The sequence below is a fragment of the Pectinophora gossypiella genome, unplaced genomic scaffold (genome assembly GCF_024362695.1).
Source record: "Pectinophora gossypiella unplaced genomic scaffold, ilPecGoss1.1 Pgos_79, whole genome shotgun sequence".
In the NCBI taxonomy this organism is placed as follows: domain Eukaryota; kingdom Metazoa; phylum Arthropoda; class Insecta; order Lepidoptera; family Gelechiidae; genus Pectinophora; species Pectinophora gossypiella.
In genome coordinates, this window is record NW_026063289.1 from 1 (window position 1) to 7,397 (window position 7,397).

Consider the following 7,397-nt stretch of genomic DNA (forward strand, 5'->3'; position numbering starts at 1 on the left):
TTACAAGATATCGAGGTACGTTACATGACGACCACGACTATTTTGGCAAAGACGTATCGCTATCGACCAAGGAAAAGAATTTATATATAATATTTAATATATATTTTATTTATAGGAAATGCAGAAGGCAAAAAACTGCGCAGGAGATTATTAATACAATAGTATTATATCAACCAAGCCTGATGTCGGTAGCTTCTTCAATGAATGCAGCAGTGTGACAGCCAGCAATCAATAGTGACAAGAATCTAGGTACGTTACATGACGACCACGACCACTTTGGCAAAAACGTATCGCTATCGACTAAAAGGATATTATATCTATACGTTATTATAAATATACGTTATTATAAATAAATTAATATTATTTTATTTTTAACAGGAAATACAGAAGGCAAAGAAGCAGATGTCATCAAAAAAGATCTTTGTTCCTGCAATGTTTCCGCAGACGATACATCCAACAGAGCGAAGTGGAAGGAAAAGACTCGGAAAAAGACCCCACCACCATATGGGAACAATGCAAGGGAGAGAGAGAGAATATAATGTTATATTTTTATTTTTTGATAACATAAAATAAACCAACAATATGCTACACATTTTTTTTATTTCTTTTTGTGTCTGTCTTAATAGTTATTACAAATCTGTGATGCGAAACAAACTATACGAAAACGTCAATTCACATACAACGCCCGCGAAGCTGCTTTAGCAGCGAGCGCACTTAGCACCATCTAGTTATTATATTATTATTATTTATTTTTATTTATATTATATAAAGCTACAAACCCATGTACCTATCTACCTATTGACTGACTGACTGACATAGTTGTTCTCCCAGAAGGAGTGTCGGGGGGTGAAAATGATGTATGGGGGGTGTGATCGGGACCTCCCGGTGAGTATGGGAAAACTTCCAGATCTTGTAAAACTGCTCCGCATCAGGGAGACACCCTACAGTCTGGCGAAACTATCGCACCTGGAACGATTCTTTTTTCACTAGACCTATTTAATTCTTAGTCAAATTCAATCACCGGTGAAAAAAAATCAAAATGGCGGAAAAACAAGATGGCCGCCGTACAAAATTTTGTTTTTCCAGAAAATGTCTCGTTGGTAAAAACTGTGTATGGGGTTGTAATCGGAACATCCCGTTGACTATGGAAATTTTTCTCGATCTTGAAAAACTGCTCCGCATCAGGGAGACACCCTACGGCCTGGCCAAACTATCGCACCTAGAACATTATTTTTTCCACCAAGCCTATTAAAATCTTGGTCGAATTCAATCGCAGGCAGAAAAAAAACAAAATGGCGGAAAAACAAGATAGCCGCCATACAAATTTTTAGTTTTTCCTGAAAATGCCTCTAGGATAAAAATTATGTATGAGGGTTTTGATCGAAACGTCTTGTAGAGTATGTAAATACTTCTCGATCTTTGAAAGCTCCTCCGCATCAGGGCGGCACCCTACGGCCTGGCGAAACTATCGCATCTGGACTAGTGATGGGCAGGGAAAGAAAAAATTGGGTGGGAAAGAAAAAATATCGGGAAAATATGGGAAAATAAAATAAACACCCGAAAAATTCCCGAATCATGGGAAAATATTTTTTATTTAATTATTTTTAATCTTATTATTATTTGTATGTCGTTTCCATGTCTCGGGTCGGGTCTGTCATGGAGTCCCGGACTTTTGGAAGGCGTGCGTGGGGCCGAAGCCAACACGTAGAGGCCCCTTAAGACAATTTACTCTAAATGTGTTGTGACACCAACCGGCGATTATCCCTGTATGCACTATGGGAGTGCACCCAAAGACAATCCCTGGTTCGCGTAGGACTATGGCAGATTATGGGAACAAAATTAACTGGGCTATTGGGTTGGGGGTTAGTGAACCGGGATACTGGGGCTATGGGGGACTATGGCGCCTGCTCGACCAATGTTAATAACAGAGATACATTGGGCAGGCGGTGACTCGTCACTCACTGGTTGGGCCACCTATCTAGCCGACGCGACTGGACGGCAAGGCAGCAACATAGTTGTGAGCATCTCAGGGTGTCAGGGTGTGCGCTTTCTGCGAGGCGGTTTACCCGCCTTACCAACTCGCGACTTATGCATCTTTCACTTCCACCCTGCGAGCGTATAGCTCTAACGCCCCACTCTGGCTGGCCAATGAAGGCAAGCCAGAGGTGAGAGTCCTGCGGCCCCCGCTAAGGTCCACTCCGGCCAGCCAGTACTGTCACCATCTTTGTTGCTCTTCTTTGGACTCTCTCTAGTAGTGCAATGTCCTTCCGATAGTAAAGTCTCCATATTTGAAACCCATGTTCTAACAGCGGTCTGACGTAAGTAAGTTTTGTAAAGCCTAAGAAACAATTCCGTATCTATATGATAAAAAGCTTTTCTAATTATGTATAAGAGGGAGTTATCCTTCTTAGTGATTCCAATAATGTGTTCGTCCCACTTTAGATTATGTGTTATCGTTATGCCAAGGTCCTTTTGTTTTTTAACACACTCGAGAGGTTTTGAGTCAATGGTGTAACTCAACGTGGGGTGGTTACTGCCAACATGCAACACAGTGCATTTGTCTACGTTTAATGTGATTAGCCAATCTCGGGTCCAAGCAATTACCCTATCAAGATCATCTTGGATTATATTATGGCTAATAAGTGGATTCCCCGTTATTGTCGTGTCATCTGCAAAGAGTGATATATCAGACATGATACCATGTTTAAGATCTGTAAGGTAGATACTGAATAAAATAGGTCCTAACACCGATCCCTGCGGCACACCGCTGAGGACTTTTCTGGGAACAGAGTATGATTCTCCGATGCGCACAGAGAATGTGCGATTTGACAGGAAGTCCACTTCACGACATTGCCTCTGATTCCAAAGGGCTCTAATTTAGCAATCAATGGTGTGACAGGAACTCGATCAAAAGCTTTTTCATAGTCCAAGTAAATAATATCTGTAGGTATTCGTGCCTCCCAATTTCTTGCACAAAACCATGTTGCTCCTCGATGATGACATTCTCTCGTGCCAAAAGCATCCTATATATCCTATAATATGTAGATATCTTTGCATGGAATTATTAAAATCGACCATTCCATTCAAAATATATTACAAAGGAGATCATCGGCTTTCCATACTTTGGCCGGCCCAAATTTGAAAGTGCCGGTCAGAGAAAAAAAATGTGTCAAACCTTTCGAATAGATTGTTCTGAACATTTTTTACTATGACACCAGACGTGTATGACCATTAGTTTGGCTTTAATTGGATTTTAAAAATCTCGACTTTTCATACATTTTGTAAAAAATAATATTATGTCCGTTGGGAAAAAGAGGTATACAGGCGTATTACAAAGGACCGTTAGAACATTTATTAGTATGGCGCCAAACTTCTATGACCATTATTTGGACTTTCAGTTTTGGTTAATATGTTAAAATGCCGGCCATCGAAAAAAATACGTCGAATCTGTCTAATAGTTGCTTCTCAATATTTTTTAATAACACCAAACAACTATGACCATTATTTTGACTTTTATTGGAATTTACGTTTTTGTTTAAATATGAAAAATGCCGACCAGCAAAAATATCATGTTGAGAGTATCGAGTAGATGTCTGTTAACATTTTTTTCTATAGCGCCAAACTTGTATAACCATTAGTTTGGCTTTTAGTGTATTTTAAAAATCTTGATTTCTTATTTATTTTGTATGAAAATAAAGTGCTTTGGGTAAAAAATGCGGTACGGCGGATTACAAAGGACCTTTAGAACATTTAATAATCTGGCGCAAAACATTTTTGACCGTTATCTTGACTTTTTATTCGTCTCTCTTTCCCTTTTGGTTCAAATGGGAAAATGTCAGCCAGCGAAACAAAAGTCAAATCTTTTGGTAAACGACTTGAACGACGTATTTTTACTATACTACCAAATGTCGACTTTGGCTTTTATTGGACTTTTTAAAAAAACTTTTTTTTATACATTTTAACAATGACAACAAGCAGAGCTTTCCCAATGACTAGTTATTATTCAGATAAATACTTTGTGTTTTTGTTTTGTGTGTTGTTAGGTGAACTTCTATATTAATACTATCTGATTTTAGATATGACGTTGGCTGTAGTTTTTGCATTCGACTCAACGTTACGGCCTAAGTTTAGGTTGAATTATGGTATTGATTCACCTTGACCGTAAATGGTTACCACCCTCCAAAGATAAGCTTGCCATCTAGTGACGCAACTCGTATATTGGCATGACGTCTGAAGTATCTGTTAGGGAAAACAGGAGTCGGGTAGTTGTACTTTGCAAGTATGCCTATTACAATGTCCTGGTGCTACTCGGCCGATAACATAGTAGGTACCTCTATCACCCCACTGTTTATTCCTTGTATACACTTTTCTTTAAAAAAGTAGTTTCTTAAGCGTGTATCACCATCAGGTAAGGTAGTGGTCAAACGCAAACCTATTTTTCAAAAGACGACCACCATATTACGCCTTTAGCAAGATAGTTCCATTATCACTAGATAAAACTTTTTTTGATTTTTGGAAAATCGAATTAAGTTCAAAATATTGGTCATAGTCGTTTAATGCCATAGTAATAAACATTCTGACGATCTTTTAAATAACGCGTCTGTTATATTTTATTTTTATACAAAATGAATCAAAAATCAAGTTTTTTTTTAAATCCAACAAAAGCCAAACTAATTAATGGTCATACACGTTTTTGTCATAGTGAATAATGTTTACAGGTATCTTCTCGATAGCTTTGACATGTGTTTTTTGCTGACCGGCACTTTTCACAAAGAAACTATAACGTAAAGTCCAACAAAAGTCAAAATAATGGTCATAGACGTTTGGTGCCCTAATAATAAATGGTCAAATGGATAAGTTCTAACGGGATATACAAATATTGTTTCATGGCCGGCACTTCACATTTTCACCAAAAATGTATGATAATTCCGTTTTTTTTTAATTCGAATAAAACCGAAAATATTGACCTACAGCTTTGGTGCCATAGTAATAAATGCTCAGACGGATAAGTTCTAAGGATAATACCATTATTGTTACTTGGCCGGCACTTTACATTTTCACCAAAAATGTATGAAAAATACAGTTTTTTAAAATCGAATAAAACCGAAGATATTGACCCTACAGCTTTGGTGCCATAGTAATAAATGCTCATAAGGATAAGATCTAACGGAATATAGCAAAATTATTTTTTGGCCGGCACTTTGACTTCTGGGCCGAAATCCGATGATCTCCTTTAAGTTTTTTAAGAGTTCATACGACACTACGACAGAAGATAAATTGGGCATAAGTAGGCATACATTATATTTAAATGGTCTTTGTTGGAAATCCTTACTTTTAATACAAATATATGCGATAAAAAATATTTTCCCTTGAAATGGGAATTTTTCGGGTTTTTTCCCTCAGAATTGGGAAAATTCCCAAAACGCGGGAATTTTCCGGGTAAGAACCCAACACTAATCTGGACCTTTTTTGTTTTCACAAAACCTATTTAAATCTTGGTCAAATTTTATAGCCTGTGAAAAAAAAAACAAAATGGCGGAGAAACAAGATGGCCGCCATACAAATTTTGTTTTTCTAGAAAATTCCTCAAGGTCCAAAAATATGTAAAGGGGTGTGATCGGAACGTCATCTTGGAAAACTGCTCCGCATTAGGGAGACACCTTACGGCCTGGCAAAATTATAGCACCTAGAACTTTTTTGATTTCACGAGACCTATTTAAACAAGATGGCCGCCATACAAAGCTTCGGACTAATACAGGACACGCGAGCAGCTTGCTGCGAGCGAACCACGCGACATCTAGTTATATTATATATAGCTACAAACCCATGTACTGACTGACTGACTGACTGACTGACTCACTCACTGACAGAGTTGTTCTCCCAGAAGGAGCGTCGGGGGTGAAAATGATGTATGGGAGATGTGATCAAAATCTTCCGGTGAGTATGGGAAAACTTTCAGATCTTGGAAAACTGCTCCGCATCAGGGAGACACCCTACAGTCTGGCGCAACTATTATACCTGGATCAATTTTTTTTTCGCAAAACCTATTTAAATCTTGGTCAAATTCAATCGTTGGGGAAAAAAAATCAAAATGGCGGAAAAACAAGATGGCCGCCATACAAATTTTGTTTTTCTAGAAAATGTCTCGCAGGCAAAAACAATGTATTGGGGTGTAATCGGAATGTCATGTTGAGTATGTAAATACTTCTTGATCTTCAGAAACTGCTCCGCATCAGGGAGACACCCTACGGCCTGGAAAAACTATCACACCTGGAACTATTCTTTTTCCACGAGACCTATTTAAATCTTGGTCAAATTTTATTGCCGGTGAAAAAAAATCAAAATGGCGGAAAATCAAGATGGCTGCCATACAAATTTTTCGTTTTTCTTGAAAATGCCTCGGGGGTAAAAATGATGTATAGGAATGTGATCGGAACGTCATGTCAAGTATGAAAATACGTCTGGGTTTTCGATAGCTGCTCCGCATCAGGGAGACACCCTACGGCCTGGCAAAACGAAGGCATCCGGAACATTTTTTTTTCCACCAAACCTATTAAAATCTTAGTCAAATTTTATCGTCGGTGAAAAAAAAAAACAAAATGGCGGAAAACAAGATGGCCGCCATACAAATATTTGTTTCTCCAAAAAATGTCTCAGAGGTAAAAACAATGTATGTAAATACTTCTTGATCTTCAGAAACTGCTCCGCATCAGGGAGACACCCTACGGCCTGGAAAAACTATGACACCTGGAACATTTTTTTTTCCACCAAACATATTAAAATCTTAGTCAAATTTTATCGCCGGTGAAAAAAAGATGGCCGCCATACAAAATGTTGTTTTTCCAGAAAAATAAGGGGTTTGTTCGGATAGTCATGTTTAGTATGGAAATACTTCTCGATCTTCAAAAACTGCTCCGCATCAGGGAGACGCCCCACGGCCTGGCAAACCTATCGCACCTGAACCAAATTTTCTTTCACTGAACCTATTTAAATTTTGGTCAAATCCAATCGCCGGTGAAAAAAAAAACAAAATGGTAGGAAAACAAGAAGGCTGCCATACAAAATGTTGTTTTTCCAGAAAATGCCTCGGGAGTGAAAATGATGTATAAGGGGTTTGTTCGTTCAATTGCGTCAGACCTATTTAAGTCTTGGTCTAATTCTGTCGCGTGTGAAAAAAAATCAAAACGGTGGAAAAACAAAATGGCCGTCATACAAAATTTTAGTTTTTCATAACGAGCCCCGGGTGGTAAAAATAAAAATAATGTATCCCGAGTTAGATCGGAACGTGACTATGGAAATACTTCTCGATCTTCATAATCTGCTTCGTATCAGGGAGACATATCTGGCAAGACTAAGATGTTCGGGGTTATGGGTCAGAGGAAGAAAATAGAAAACAC

At 38.3% G+C, this 7,397-nt stretch overlaps 1 long non-coding RNA gene across 1 annotated transcript; it reads left to right on the forward strand.

The window, feature by feature from the left end:
* The first annotated feature begins 119 nt into the window (after positions 1 to 119).
* LOC126381669 (uncharacterized) lies at positions 120 to 588 on the forward strand. The gene is made up of 2 exons (XR_007568913.1): positions 120 to 249; positions 379 to 588. It is a non-coding gene; the product is annotated as an uncharacterized LOC126381669 (long non-coding RNA).
* Positions 589 to 7,397: the final 6,809 nt, after the last annotated feature.